We start from the raw sequence: 17,031 nt of genomic DNA on the forward strand, positions 1-17,031 counted from the left end.
AGGTTAAAAGAGTCTACTTTATTATTTAATAATTTGTGTAAATAGCATAATTCAGATAAAGTGCGTCTATTTTCAATGGTAAAAAATCCATTTTGTTTGGCAGATTGGCTGTAGGTATAAAGCGTTCTATTGTTTTTACAATCTAGGTATTTAAAAAAATTTCGTTCAACATTTTCAATCCTTTCTATGTTTGTTATGTATAATGATATAATTTAACCGCTTATTTCAGATAACCGGTAATGCAAACAAGTGTCGTTTTACAAGTCTCATTTGTTTTTCCAGCTGCGCTAAGTGGGTTATGTACATATTCATCTACATAGTTAAAAACGCTCTCATTATTGTCGACCCCATGGATGTGTTATGGTTCTACTTTTATTGTTGCCATCGTCCGCCCTATGGTCAAATAGTCGGCATATTTGCTTACCACGCGAGATGTCTCGGTTCGAATCCTCGACATGTTTGCCATAAAATATTTATTTAAAAAGTTGTTTTTACACTAGAATATTTGATAGTCCCTTGACTGCTACCTGAAGTGTAAAATTGATCATTTTTGCTACATATAGCAAAAGTTATCAAGATACGCCGCGATTTTTGTACCAGTGCAGCGCCCTATGCACCATTCGGTGCGGAAAGGGAATGACGATGACCACTGTCATCACTCCATTTCCCCGTAGGGTATGCAGAAAGTATAGAGCGCCACATGTGTTATGTATTGTTATTTTCTTTAACTTGGTTTATTTATTTTAAATATTAAATTAAAATAATAACTAGATTTTATTGATACTTCGCTAATTATGTATTTCTTTATTTTACTATTTATTAATCTTATGTTAATATAAATTTTATTAGCCTTTTATACATGGTTTTAAGGCCATGTTGCGAATTTTCAGAAGAACATTTTTTATGATATGCTTTTAAAAATATCTTAAATATTTTTTTGGAAAATGTCATTTTTATATTAACATATTACAACAGAGATGAAGAACATTTAAGAGAAGGTAATATAGAAGTCCAGGCATCTACAGGGCTTATGACCTGTCAATGGCTGGTTTAAGTGGCTACTTTACACACTGTGTAACATTCACCATTCTGCCCATATTTGAACATATAAATAAAGGTTTTAGCTCTTTAACTTCACAAACATTAACAGATGAAAGAATCGAAGGAATATAGATGTTTAAATATGGGCAGTATGGTGAATGTTACACAGTGTGTAAAGTGGCCACTTAAACCAGCCATTGACAGGTCATAAGCCCTGTATATGCCTGGACTTATTTATTACCTTCTCTTAAATGTTCTTCATCTCTGTTGTAATATGTTAAATGAAATTAAGTTGAAAAAGGTATTGTGTTTAAAATTTAAAGATTTATAAACAGTAAGCTTTTCCAAGTAAATACTTATCACAAAAAGTATGATTTAAAAATGCCAAGTATTTTTAAAATATGTTTTACGTGAAAAACAAATTTTTAGTGTTTTCAATTCTTTAAGCGTATTTTGTATTTAGTGTCAGCTGAAGCTTTGACTGCGCGTGACTCAATTATTTTCCAACTTAGTTAATTATCTACCGATCTGACGCGTATGGAAACTTTAATTATCTACCTAACTTTTATTTTTGTTTCATCTTCGCGACGAAGTAATGTCACTCAATGTCATCGAATTGAATTTTTGCACTTATTTTATAATTCTTCTCCAGAATATTTTTCTTGGTTATTAACTTTGCTGTAATAAAATTAAAGTATGTGTACTTTTATTTCCAAGCCAAACGTAGCTATTTTTTAAATTTGATCAGTTTATTTAATAAATTTACCTCAAATATAAACATAACGCCCGTGCTTTGCGGGCGGTCAGCACAAGTATTGACTAATGAATCGTTAACCTATTTTTTGATTTATTTTTTAATTAATTTATTTATAAACCTCTCATCGTATCGTCTGGTTTATGTCTAATTCCCATTTCAATCAGTTTTCAGAATATATCGCTGAAGTTAATTTCAAACTGAGTATCTTCATCATCGCCACCTGCATTTCCGCACCCAGTGGTGCATGGGTAAACTAAATTCAGCGTAGTTCGATCATCTTTTACATATAGGTAAGGCGATCAGTCTAACGCTTCAAGTGTCAATCCGAGGACAGTGAAATACATTACATTATTGAGGCTCCGGATTTAATTCCTGGGAAGTTTAAAATGAAATATTGATCAAAAAGTTCAAATGATCCTGGACTGGCACTTGAAGCATAAGACTAATTACCTTACCTTTATCAGATTAGGATGAGCTCTTCAGTAAAGTCAACATAAAAATAATGATTTTACACTGAAGTATAACTCTCAGTCAAAGAGCCAATTAAATCAGTAGAATTAAATTAAATTAAAATCGTGGTTTATGAAACTGAATTTTCGACAAAAAATATTGCTTTGAGTATGGGTGAAACCGATAGGAATACCTCATGTCTGTTAAAAAATAGTGTTAACATATGTGGAGGGAGTGATTTCACTGCAACACTTATTTTTTTCTGGACTTGCTGAATACTGTTCACCTTCTTTGTTATCTTTATGTAACAGATGTTTAAGTTGAACCAGTGCCCTATGCAAGCTAGTATGTTTTCACACACTGAGCTATAAGATAAATAAAATTGATACAGAAATACGTAAAACTGCACTAAATATATCTTAAGTAAATTTCATCAAAAGCCTATGATAATAACGATTAATTGTGAGAAAACAGCGTGTCATATAAGTCGTTTTAAAAGAGGGAAAAAAGTTTTTTAAACTCCCACCAGCTACTTCACACAATTTTTTTTCCAAAACTAGTTAAAATGCAGTATTAAAACTTGATACTGCAAAAAAGCTACTTTTAGTCAATCTTACGTCCCAAAATGCAGTATTTAATAAGGTTTACTGCGTTTAAGCTGTTAAAAAACTGATAGCAGATAGGTATTTCTTTTGATTATAAGCAATTTGAATTAGAATACAATCATTTTTTGATAAATTATAATGCCTATATATTTTAAAAACACATGGCATTTATTTTTACAGATACAAATAGTTGACATCTTCTTCATCCTTCTGTCCTCCACTGCTGGATTAGGCCTCTTCCAACATTACCATTAACATTAACATTACCAAACTATTTATTTTTAAAAATCGCATTTTAGTTTGTATAGTAATTATTTGTGTGCTTGAACTCGATGTTAACGTAGCGAAAAAAGAATCGGATACACTTATAGCTAATTAAATGCTGATTACGAATTAATAAAAAAAAAAACACAAAATGCGATTTGCGGCGGTTTAGGCTCTGCGCGGTAGTATATTGGTACATATCCCTGTCCCATTAATCTAGCCTTGCCGTGTGACAATAGTTGATATTGTTTCGTTTGTAACTGCAGTTAAGTGTTAGTCATGGAATCCCCAAGTGCATTAACCTCCTTGTGAACCCAAGTAGTGCAGTATGTGGCAAATGCTTAATTGAATAGATTAGGACAGTGACATGTACGCCGGATGATAACCCGCACGCCAAAGGAATACGTGTTGTTGTTTTTAATGGCATTCATTTTACTCGTATTTTAACGGGAGGTTAGTTTTGCAAATGATTGGAATAAATCTCGCTGAGAAAAAAGGGTCTCATGTCGATGTAAAAAAACCTAAATTCCGAGATCGATAAATCTGTTGATAAGTATCGCACTGCAAGTTATGTTTGTAGGTACGAGTACATCTGTATGTAATGCAGATATAACATGATCATTTGTACCATGCGTGTTGTCGTTTTTGTTTTGTAATTTGTTTGTCATTCGTACCGTGTTTATTGTTGATACTGCACCGTATGGACTGCATTTTGTAGTTACCTACCGTATTATATGGGACTTCTTGCAATTTAACTTTTAAAGGCCTTTAAAAGAATTTATTAACATATTTTTAAAAAATTAAACTATTCCCTGTAAATAAACATAGTTTTTTTTTTTAAATTACGCAACCCAAACGTCGCACACACATAATTATGTAATCTCCCTTCTTCTATATTATTTTATTTCCTCTGGTATTGTTAAATATTATTACTTCTTTTTGTGTAATAGCTGTAAAAATCCCTAGTAAAATTGATACACGGGCCAGTATGACAATTGACATTGGGAAATCAACATTTATCTACAAAGTAAAATGAAGTTTTCTGTGTGTAAAATAGAATAAGCATATATTTTTTTTCCAAACATTTTTAAGTATGGGTTATCGACGAAGATACAAATATACACAATTTCATACATAAATATCGATTTTACTTTATAGACAGTCAAAGATAACTTCTGATTGTAATTGCCCCCATAGTATCAGAAGTATTAAGTTCTTCTTGTCTTTCCTCTCCCCGTTGCAAATCATCGCAGCAATTCTTACTTTGTTGGCAGCTACCCTGAACAAGAACCGGGTGAGAGATGTGCCTTCTACCTGCACTGCGTCTTCCTTCCCTATAGAATGACTTTGTAAAATGTTGTATTTTTCGTCTCTCATCATATGCCCGAAGTGCTCAAGTTTTCTTTTCTTTATGGTCTTCAGTACCCCTTTATCTTTTTTCATTCGTCGGAAAACCTCAATGTTTCGGACTCGAAGATTTCGATCTTCTTTGAAGTGGCTTGGGTGAGCATCGATGTTTCGACGCCGTAAAAAATAAAATCGTACAACGCGCATTCAGAGGTCTAAATTTAAGTCTCTACTACAAAGAATGTCACGCATCCTTAAAAAGCAGTCTCGCGCCATCTCTATTCTGACTTTGATATCTTGTGAGCCAGCATCCTAAATATTTATATTGTTGGACTTGCTCGCTTAATAACCTGCACTCCAATTTTTAAAGCCATTAAAAAAGTTTGTGGCTTTTTACGAATAACTATACATTTGGTCTTGGAAATATTGATTTCTATCCCTATATTCAAACTAACCGTGTGTACTTTATCCGAAAATAGCTACTGGCTTTCGATACTTTCTGCTAGAAGGACAGGATCATCCGCGTATCAGACATTATTTATAATTTGTCCATTTATGCTAATGCCGTCGCGTCGGTTAGTTCACTCTCTAAAAATGGTTTCTAAGTACGTATTAAAAAGTATTAACTACCGAGTTTTATCAAAAAATATCTCAAAAAACATAAATGTATAATATACGTTGCGTCTATCATATCTGTAATCATTTGATCGTTTCGTTTTCACAGTTGCATCAAAATAGGAGTAATGTAATATCAACTGCAAACGCAACGTAAATTAATTATTAAAAGTGTATAATCACCTATCTCTTCATGTGTGTAGGTAGTGCTAACCTTTTAGTTCGTATTTCATATTAAATGTTTATATTATAATATTATATAAGATGGGTTGTGGTCACGTGGAAGCATTGCGGACTCCGGATCGGGAAGTATGAGTTTCGAGCCCTGCTCCACCGCACCTTGTTTAACTTTTTCTAACACGGTTATTTATTTTAACCATAAATATCCATTAATTGCATTAATCTTATTTGATTGTCCTTCTCAAAAAAATATTCGGGTTTTTGAATATTTGTTTCGTGTTTTTTTATTCTGTAGATTGTTCAGCTGTTAGTTGGTTTTTCCACGTGGACTTGTACCTTGGGGGCAATGACTCCAGAACACTATACCTTGTATGGTAAGGCAATTACTATTGTAAGAACTTCAACACTTGGCTATTTAGAGGCCAAGAGAGGTAATAATTTCATTTTATATTATATGTACGCATTATAGGTGATTTTTATTGCTCCTTTTCTGGGTCAGCAATTACTTAAATAAAATTTGGTAGCGAGAGACAAAGAATTCTAAAAAAAATTAAATTTCGCCGGAAAAAAATCTTCCAGAATTTCCCACATTTTTACACGCTTTCTCTGTTATGATCTCTGACTGCTCCTCTATCACGATATGTGACAAAGGCACATATACGTTATCATCTCTTGTGTATGTGTTCATAATAACACGAACCTCACATGAGCCCATTGCAGGTTAAGTGAACCAACTGAGAAAATGATCAAACGAAGAAAAGGTTTTTGATTATATTTAAGCAATGAGTTAACTTCAAATTTGAAATATCAGCTAGTTTTCTTCACCTGCAATAGTCTCATATATTCTGATGAATCAACTGCTTATTGTTTTAAGCAGTAACCGTTTTAAATTAAGGTAATTGCTTTTGCTATTGCTATGTTTCTCGAGTAGAATTTATTTTCTGAACATCTTTACCCGAGTAGTGTTGGGAACTGGTAGCAGTTTCGAGTGTTGATCTTTATAACACATATCTTCCATCTGTTAAATTAAGGCCAATTGTCATTCTTACGTTTAAGACAGTCCGTAAAATATTTTATTTTAAAAATTCAATGAAATGAAAATTGATTATGTCAAGCTTGTTGAGAATCGAACACAGGAGCGCGAGATAGCGAAATAAGCTAACTACCACACTGTAACGCGGACTGCATGGATGCTCGAGCAAAATTTTAAACCACGTGTCTATGGAATGTTGCGATATTCCTATTTGCCATCACATTTTCAAAAAGTAAACCATGTTGTGTTTATTTTATATCGTAACGCCGCACGTTTTCACTAAGAAGTGAAGTAGGATTGTTTTCTTTAATGGAGTCAACTCTAAATTCTTGTTTTGTTGTGTTTTTTTACGCTTCGAATTAATTCCAATGTGCACCTGTGCAAATTGTTTAATTTGTATTGCTTCGACGCATTCACTATCACCAGAATAGGCAACCGAATACTCGACATCTTGACCTGTTTTCCTAATGATCTCTAAACGAGACTTAGGATACTGTTTCTTCCCGCTTTTCTTCTCAGAACTGGACGATTTAAAGTGATAAAAACCGATTATACAAAATACAGAAATTCACATTTTGTATATACATTTACTTTACTAATAATCGTTCTTGACACGCGGCTTTACTGGATAATTAAAATAAGTGAGCTGCGTTATTCGGATATTTTTTAATGCACCACTACCTGCTAACAATATCAAACTAGGCATTACACAAATATACTTGCACCTTTAATTCCAAGCGTTACAATGTAAATGTTTTCACTATAAAATAATTTGGCAGGTGCAGTAGTACAGGTGGCTTAACCTTATATACCAACACCCAATTTCCCATCATACAACAACTAAAAAAAGCCCTTAAGCATCTTAACTGAAAAAAAACTCTTTGAAATATTCCCTCGGCCCTGGGCAGGTTATAAAGTAGCAACATAAAATAAAATACGGCAATAAATTACATTTATTCATTTATTATTTTATATTTCATCAACAATAATATTTTCAGCGACTTTTTCTGTTCGAATGTATTCAACAAATATAAATATAAACATAAACAATGCATTCAGAAACTAAAACACGTTCATAATTCAACCACTAAATTAATAAGCAACTAACATAAAGAATAACCACGAGGAATGCAAATAATATCATATTTGAAGAAGAAAACTTTACCTGGCCAACCAAAGTCTTATAAAACGTAACCATTTTATCACAAAACTTCGATATTTTAAGCTGATTATTGATTTTTATATAATGACAAAAACATTTTTTTAATGTACAACTGAATCATTTTAGAAACACTTGATTGAGATATTTTGTCTTTTGACTGTTATTAGTTTTGTGCAATCTTTACAAAGCAGGTACAAATAATCTGTTTTTTGTTGCGTCGGAGCAGCTTACATTTTACTGTAATCCAAATTTCCTATACATTTCTCGTAAAGCTCTTAAATAATCTGGCGTCAAGATTTTCATTAATCTTTATAGATTCACACTAGAGCCCCAAAGCCTCGAGAGAAAGCTGAACATAAAACACCTTGACGTGTGATGAATAAAAAAGGGTTTACCTTTTTAAATCATAAATCATCTTGGTTTTTCCCATAGCTAAGTTACTAAGAGCGAAAGAACGTAAGGATATTTATATAATGTATAAATACATGCTTGTGGTATATGCGTTATCTGAATTATAAAAAAATAATGCGAATTACAGTTAGCCTTATTGGAATAAAATAATTCATTAATTTGTTTTAATATTATCAATACTAACTTTTTATCTTTTTTCTCGTGAGTTATTTCGTTTCATAATGGAATTAAAAAAAAGTCTTATACCTTTCATGATTATAAATATAAAGTTCTAAAAACCCTTTATTCTTTATTCTCGTTTGTCTTCGCTACATGGTTTCTACATTCTTCATGTTCAGTTTCTTGTACATATGTTTCTTCGTGTAACTGTTGCAATTGGCTAAGCCGTAAATACAATAAATAAATAACATCTCAATCAATAAAATTTCTCGGTGAATTTAATTTTGTTATAAATATTATTATATTTTTAAAATTTGTTATTATTTATTTTAACAGATGTTCTAATTTATTTGTATTATTTTTAAGTTTCCCCGGCCGACAAAAGTACAAACCCTGTTTTACGCGAGTTAATGTACCCCACTTACATAATATGCATACAAGTGTTTATAATAATAATAATAGAACAACATATTACGAATTTTACAATTATAAATAGTTTTTTTTAGACTGTTAATTTAATTTTGATGTTTGTTTTTTGGGTCTTCGTGTTTCCTGGATCTTAGCACTGTCCTAAGATGTTATTTCTATTGAAACTCCTAGAAATATTAACATATTACAACAGAGATGAAGAACATTTTAAATAAGGTAATATAGAAGTCTAGACATCTACAGGGCTTATGGCCTGCTATTGGCTGGTTTAATCGGCCACTTCACAGGCTGTGTAATATTCACTATTCTGCCCATATTTATTATTTATTTTTCATTAATAAATTTTATAAAAAGTACATGTATTTGTAAAATACTAAACATATCTACTTTTACACATCTAGTAAATGTTATCACTGTAACTCTCCAAAAAAAGAGACTGACTCTTGTGTTTGGAGAGTGACTTACACTGTTTTAGATGTTTATTTATAGGAGTTTATATAAGTTTAAATACAAGTGCATGAAAAAGAAAAAGAAAAATATAGGATATATAAAGAAAAAACATTAAACAATAATACATTCATACTAATTAAAATTTAATGTTGTTTTTATACGTGATCAAAAATTTTCTTTAGATTAACTTAAAATTTATTTATTGATATATTATTTTTAATAGTTTTTAGTTAATTGGGAAGATAATAATTATTTTTTACACCTTTGAAGACAAAGCTATTTTGATCATGACTTGTATGGAATTTATGAATTTTAATATCATGTTGGTATCTGAGTGACTTATTTATCTCAAATTCTTTTATATTTGAACATTTATATTCCTTCGATTGTTTCATCTGTTGATGTTTGTGAAGTTAAAGAGCTGAAACCTTTATTTATGCGGGTGAGATTCATCTAATTGAATTATTTCACCTGCATACTAGGCAACGCCTGAAAAAATATTTGTTCAATTTCTATACTTCTTCATGGACCAGGTGGATTTATCAACAACATTTTGAGTTTGTCCAAATTTTTGTAGACAAAGACTGGATTTAACTCCCCGGGAGCTGTTAATATTAACATATTACAACAGAGATAAAGAACAATAATACTTCTTTGTGTTATATGTTTTAAAAAGAAACAAAATAATTTAAACCTTTAAATTTATACAGTTTTATATGTACTACCTAAGTACGCGCTTTTATAAATGATTAACACTTTATTGAATTACGTGTTACTAATTCTATTGTTTGGATATTGCAATTTGTCCTGCATTTTTATTTTCCATTTATGCGCTTATGCAACGTAAACTGAAACCCGGTCGAGGATTCAACGTTTAATTTATAAAAAGGCTTCCACAATCATATTTCCTGTCAATTTAATAAAACGAACCATTTTAACCTTCGAGGATTATCCTCGTCTGGTGCCTGGCCATCGATTGCAATGAGATGTACTGATGTTTGTCGATAAATCAACTGGAATTTCCCTTTTTTCCGATATTAAAATATTTATGTAATGTTCAATTGCCTTTGTAGATAACATAATATTATCAATCATGTTACTGACGAAATATCATGTAATATAACATTTTATATGGAATATTCGAGTTGACCATAACAATACAAATATCGTTAGCTACCTTTGTACATTTTACACAGACCTTTTAAATAATGCTGAATTTATTTGTGTTATGCAGTCAATTACCATTTTTGCCGACGTTTCGGATCAACCCTTAGGAATTATCTGCTACCTATACCTGTGTTTGTTGTTAAAGTCAACTTAATTTTTCCCAAAATTAACTTAATTTTGTCGGCCTCGTGGTGTAATGGTTAGCGCGTTTGCCTACCATGCAAGAGGTCTCGGGTTCGATTCCCGACATGGTTGACATGAAATATTTATTTAAAAGGGTGTTTTCACACTAAAATATTTCATAGTCCCTTGACTGGTACCTGAAGCGTAAGACTGATCGTCTTACCATAATGTAACAGAAATGATCAAGATACGCTGCGATTAGTGTACCAATGCCGTGCCCTATGCACCATTAGGTACGGAACGTGAATGACGTGATGTGATGTAATTTTTCCCAAAAAATGTAAATATATAATGAAATTTTGTCAGTAACAAACGTGATAATCAACGAAACCAACTGAAGATATAAAAAAAAAACAAGTTGACAAACAAATAAAATAAACAAACCATCACGCCGCTTCCCCGTAAGGATAGGCAGAGATGATAGAACGCTATTTCACTCTGTCTTTGCATACAAACCTCGCTTCCTGTACATTCAAACATTTTCTCAAGCACGCACGCTAATTATTCTGACTTCTGACATGTGCATCTTCAGGTGTTTGTTGGATTTGGTCGTGCCGCGTTTTTCTCAATCTTCCTCGTTTTTCGCATCCATCAACGTTCGCATCATATCTTTTTAGCCATTCTTTCGTCGTCCGTGCGCTCTGCATGTCAAAGCCAACGCAGAACTCGCTCCTTGATTTTGTCATTTTTACATCGACATAAATCTGAAGATCTCCTATCGTGTCACTGTAATCAAGCCGGGTTAGAATCTGCTCGCACAGCCAAAGCGCAGTAAGCTCTCCGAATGTTCCTCCTTGCCCTATTTCGGCCGCTTAGCGAGGCGAGCAGAGGGTGGCGTGTGATTCTTGTTTCGCAGCAAATTGCTTTCGGTGTCAATGCACCAACTATACATCCACCTAAGGGGGTGCATTATGCAACCAGTGTACTACAGAATCAGCTTATAACTTCTCGAATTCAAATAGAGAATGCGGCTCGTAGTTCTTACATTAGTTTTAATGTTTTGTTTTTTAGGCCATGTTTCATGGCCGATTACAGAGGTGAATCACATAATGTGCTTTTTTATTATACCTAATGCCAATACCTTTCTGCACAATAGAGATGAATACCTAACATAATAAATTTTAAAAAATACGTACCATGTTTTATGAATTGTGATATAATCAGCGTAAATTAAAACAATGTAAATATATTTATAAAATCTGCCTACTTATATTGCGATGAAAGTATGGACATGTGTATGAAAATCGCAAAGTATATGAGACGGGATATAAAATAATAACACATAAGATATCGTTCTCCTTTTCACACTTTAATCATAGTATTGTGTAAATTGTATACATAGTATATTTTATTGGCTGAATTTTATAGTATATTCATTTATCATATAATTTCTTAACATGTTAAGTGTATGTTTATAGCAGTGGCGAGCCGTGATTTATTTTATAAGTAATTACAAAAAAATATAATTAATTTGTTTCTTTATATAAGTGCATAATGAGTAATGTAATGAGGAAGTTCAGTGTCTTTTTTTCTTTTTTTATTTGTTAATAGAGTATTTAACCAAGCTAATTTTTTGAAAATGTTATTTTTGTATATCGTATTATCAGCGCTATGATTTTTCAAAGTTTTGTATTTCTGAAATAACTCCGCGTGTGACGTCAGAAATTGTTCTCTGACAGTTCTTCTGATTGGTTCGTTTACGGTGACCAAACCGGATATCCTTCAAAGTTCTCATATCATTGGATGGTTCATATAAATAAGTGATGTCATTCAAAGTAGTGCGTTTTTATTAAAATATTTTTTATTATTTTTTCCGTACATGTTTAAGAAATTTTGCCTTACAATTTAATGCTCTAATTTTTACCGCGCGCAAGAAAACATTTTTTGTATCCAATTTCTCGTTGAGCTGAAGTTCCTTATTATAAATGACTATTGTTTCTGTGGTTCTGTGAAAATCAACTCAAACGATGAAAAACGAATTATGAAACTTTTAAATTGTATAAAATATATGCTATATGCTGAATTTTATAATATGGGTACTCGTATTTATGAATTTAGAAAATTTTAAAAATACAGCATGTAAAATAAATGTAGTGTATTTTGTTTTCCGAACTTTATTGTGTTAAATAGTTCTTTTTCTAAAAGCATGTAGATTGAAAAAATATGTTTTACACTGAATTCTATTATATCTACATATACATACAATAATAAAAGTACTTTGTCATAAAACTTGTAAAATGTATTCCTCGACACGGGTTTTCCCTGTGAGGAATACATTATAACCAAATAATGTATATTTTTGTCAGTGAAATACTTAATAAATAAATAAAAGTGTCTAAAGCTCTGGATTGTAAATTATTCTTTCCATTGTAAATTCGGTAAAAATAAATCACTTACTTATCACGACCTACACAATTCTAAATAACTGTAATTAAATCATAATCAATCTGGGTCATTTAACAACGGATCCTATCCTAACAGACAATATTTCACAATGGAAAAGAAAAGGCATTAGGAAAAATACATAGTTTTATTTACCCATTTTTCTGAATAATCTAATAGTAATTTAACATCATCCACCTATAATTGCACGTGAGCTTTTATTAAAATTGGTCGTTACTCATGCATGCAACTCTTATTACTTGCATATATACATATTTCCTGCAAAAGCAGATCTTTCCATTCCCACCTTTTAGTGCCGTTATTATTATTTTTATTCATAATTGGCAGGTTGAACAACTCCGGAATGTCTTTGTTCAAAAGTTGAACAAACTCTAGGAAAATGAATATATTACTTCCACTTGGTATTTTTATATAAATACAGGCAGCAGATGTTATCAATTAGCTTTTAATTAAAAATCCGGCTAAAATATTACTAAGTAATTTATTTCTGATAAATAAATAACGCCTATTAATCTTGTAAACATTGTGGGAACGAGATTTTATATTCGTTTGTTTCCAAGCTAAAAATGATGCTTTTTTCTTATCCGCACGCTTTTATTTATTGTTTTTAATCAAAATATTTCATATGTTGAGTAATGTACCCACGCGTAGATAATTGAATCGATTTTTATTGTAAAAACACAACTTTCATTCCGCAAAGAAACCAATTATTAAGTATTTATACTGGTCAATCAGATATATTATGCGGATATGTTATGTACCTGCAAGTAAAACTAATCATGATAGATACACCAATACCGAGATTCGTGCTTGAGAAAAGCTCTATCTACCAAATTAAGGGGAGCTGCGATGGTTTGGATAAGTATGTATACGGGGTCTACGTTCACGGCGCATGGAAGGAATGCGGTAGTGTGTTGTGACGCTGTCCGGTTGAGTTTCGACAGAAAATTCCTCGTCGATCAAAGTGCTTATTTTTATCGAAACTTGAACGTAGACCCCGCCAACGGGAATGCAATATAGAGCGAATGGACGATGAAAGTACGGCTGAAAAGGTTTAAAGCATGTTTGTTAGAAATACCAATAAATTAGAATTATTTATTGTTTTTTTACATTTCATTTTTATTTTTTTTATTTGTTTATTTTTCCATACATATATTTACATAGAATTTTAATTATAAAAATACACTAAAAAAATACTTAGACACAAAGAAATACAAAGACTTCAGCGTCTGAGCGTGGGCCATTCCTTTTTAACGATTAATAAGTTTATAGCAATTAAATATGGTATGACATGACCGTGAAAATAAAAGAAAAAGAAAAAAAAAATAACATATGCTGATATTACGAAAACAGAATTTCTTTGCAGTTTGCATTTTATTTTTAATTAAAATTATTTTTTTGGTGTCTTAGCTGTTCCTTCCATGCTAATCCAAGACCTCAAACCTACTTTAAACTGTACCAGCGATTTAATGTTTTGTAATTCCTTAGGTACTATTACTACAATATATCAATTAAATTGATAAAAACGGTCTTTTGCACTATTTTTTTTTTACATTTAAATACTAAATCCCCAGATTCAATTGTATAATTCTGAGCTAGTCTTCTTTCAAGATTTCTAAATTTAATGCCTAAAATATGCAAAACGTAAATTCATATTTTTCGTTACAGGCTTGCCTTTTGTTAAAGAGGAAATGTAATAACTTGGTTCAGATTTAATAAACAAATATATATATACATGTGTGTGTATAATGCATACGTAAATATGTATTTTTTATGTATGACAGTATTTTGAAACGGTGTCTTTTAATTTATTAGCTTTAATTTATAAATACATAATTATTGATCCCGTGTACACAAAATGGGGAAGTTTTTTCGTTTTTGTTTTTCCCGTCTAAATACTTCGTATTTTCAGTAATCTAGTTTCTCCTTGAGGGATGCAATATACGTATTGCAATTGCACCGGAAAACGTTGCTGATCACTTCCGAAGACACCTCAAGCGCTTCCGGCAGACTTGTTTTAGAGAAGCCTATAAAATTCCTTTACGGCGGTATGCATTTTTAACAAAAACAACCAGCTTTATATGTCCAACTTGCATTATTAAAAATGTTGAATTGGGATTTTAATGAGTCAATGCATTATTTATAGGTCTTGTTACCCGTCAATAACTAGTTTTAAATAATCACTTTACATAATGTGTAACATTCACCCTTTTGGATATTTTCCGAATAACGTTTGTATTTCTTCAATTCCTTTATCTGACGATTTTTTCTCCTTTTTTGATCCTAAAAATTGTGTCCGATTGTTGTGACAATGCAGTGATGACTTAAATCAGATTTGGCAATGCGTGAACTAGGGAAATTGATATTTTTCTTTTGATGTAGGTTTTAATTTATTTTTCTGTTATTTGTTTTTTAATCGTTTTTCAACTTTTATCATTACACATTTACTTATTTTATCATTTTAATTTAACAATAAAACTAACTATACGTACGTAAAACAGGAAACTCCCAGCTAATCATTTTTAGAAACGAAGAATATATAATAAACATAAAAATGTAAACGAAATTGTATGCAATAAAAATAAATAATTTAAAAAACCCTTTGATGAGGCATAACCCTTGTATCAAAGGGTTTTTTCAATTATTTATTTTTATTGCATACAATTTCGTTTACATTTTTATGTTTATTATATATTATTCGTTTCTAAACCTGATTAGCTAGGAGTTTCCTGTTTTACGTATAGTTAGTTTTATTGTTAAATTAAAATGATAAAATAAGTACATATACTTTAATATACTATTTATGAAGTAATTATGATCTCCACGTAATTTGATAAACAGCGCATATCTCAAATGAATATATTTATTTATGAATTATAATATTTTGGTTTAATCAGCTCATTTTATTAAACAAGAAGTTCATTAATAATTACGATAAATACTTTTTAAGTACGTTTATAATCTGCAATATAAATTCAAAGAAGTCAGTTCACGGGTACGTAAGTTTATCTTATGCATGTAGATAATAAAACAGCAGTATTTTTAATACTTTGTAACACAATTAATATGTCTTTATTGCCAGATATTGTATTTTTGTAATCAATTTAATATACTATTTATCTTCTGGCAGTTTTATGAATATTGTATAATATAAAAATAGAACAGAAATATAATATATCGTTGGCGGAAATAAAATGCTATAAACTCACAATTTGGAAAGGGAAAAGAAAATAAATTTAAAAACATGTTTCGTGTTTTGTTCGTACATTATTACTCATTTTCGTCGTACGGTATTTGCTGTGGTATATGACAAAAAACAAAATTTTAGTTTTGTCAGCTGGTGAGATTTTCCTCGAGGGTGACGAAATAACGAGTATTTATGTAATTCGATACAAAAAAAAATAATATAGGATCGTCTCCTCACGGGCTCATCAACGAAAATATAATGCAAGGAAAATTTGTGTTAGGAAAAATATGGAAAACTTGGGTCGCTGACTGTATCCACTCAGCATTATTAAGTTCAGTGAAGTTAAGTCTAGTCACTAGTCACTACCCGGACGTGGTTAAGGAAAACTCCTGGAAATAATATATTATTAAATCTCCCCCTCTGAGGGTGGCAGACGAAGGCAATGCCCTGACGAAATGCATCCTCGAGTCCTTTTTCTTTGTTTTTGGTGATGTATATAATCTCTTGTCGATAGTCCATATCAACAGATTTGTCAGAAAAGAGTCGAGAATCTTAATCAAGCAAAAAACATAATACTTTTTTTTATATATTCTTGTTTGTACGGAGTATTAAATTTAAAATGACTCACGTCATATCTCTGCATGTCGGTCAATATGTTTTGCTCTTTATAAATCTAAAACAACGTATGATTTATACGCTATCGACATTTTGAATACTAAACATGATGTATTCAATTATGCCTATTCAATTTTAGTATTTATTATCAAGTTTTTTTACGTTTACTCTTTTTCCTTTCGTTTCCATTACATCCGGTAGATGCAATTTCATTTCATGTTTTTTTGATATTTGTCAGTAGGTGTTTTTTTTTTAAATGTCTGAAGCCTTTATTATAATTCAAATCTGACAAAATGTCCCATCATTGTTTTAAAATTTGCCCCATCACGTTCTAAATACTGAATTAGGATATATCGTGTAGGATGATTTATATCGTAGGTTGTGGGAACGACTAAACAAATCTTAAGGCGTTCAAAATAATTATATTAATTTATTCGTGGAATCTTAAATCAAATCAGGTCTATTTACCCATCTGAATCGCGTGTCAATGTCTTCCGTTGGTCAATGACCCGATTCGAAGGATCTTTCCTTTAATTAGACCCTCGGTATTGATTTGAATCAAACACCTGCATA

The 17,031-nt window shown here is 31.2% G+C and overlaps 1 protein-coding gene and 1 long non-coding RNA gene across 6 annotated transcripts in view; both read left to right on the top strand.

The window, feature by feature from the left end:
- The window catches only part of Ypel (Yippee-like), a 247,085-nt gene that overhangs the window by 209,119 nt on the left and 20,935 nt on the right, over positions 1 to 17,031 (top strand). The window lies entirely within an intron of this gene.
- On the top strand, positions 11,860 to 13,931 carry LOC148276013 (uncharacterized). The gene is made up of 2 exons (XR_015823878.1): positions 11,860 to 13,790; positions 13,883 to 13,931. It is a non-coding gene; the product is annotated as an uncharacterized LOC148276013 (long non-coding RNA).

The sequence above is a fragment of the Micrasema longulum genome, unplaced genomic scaffold (assembly GCF_059751315.1).
Source record: "Micrasema longulum isolate JH-2025_06_02 unplaced genomic scaffold, ASM5975131v1 h1tg001298l, whole genome shotgun sequence".
In the NCBI taxonomy this organism is placed as follows: domain Eukaryota; kingdom Metazoa; phylum Arthropoda; class Insecta; order Trichoptera; family Brachycentridae; genus Micrasema; species Micrasema longulum.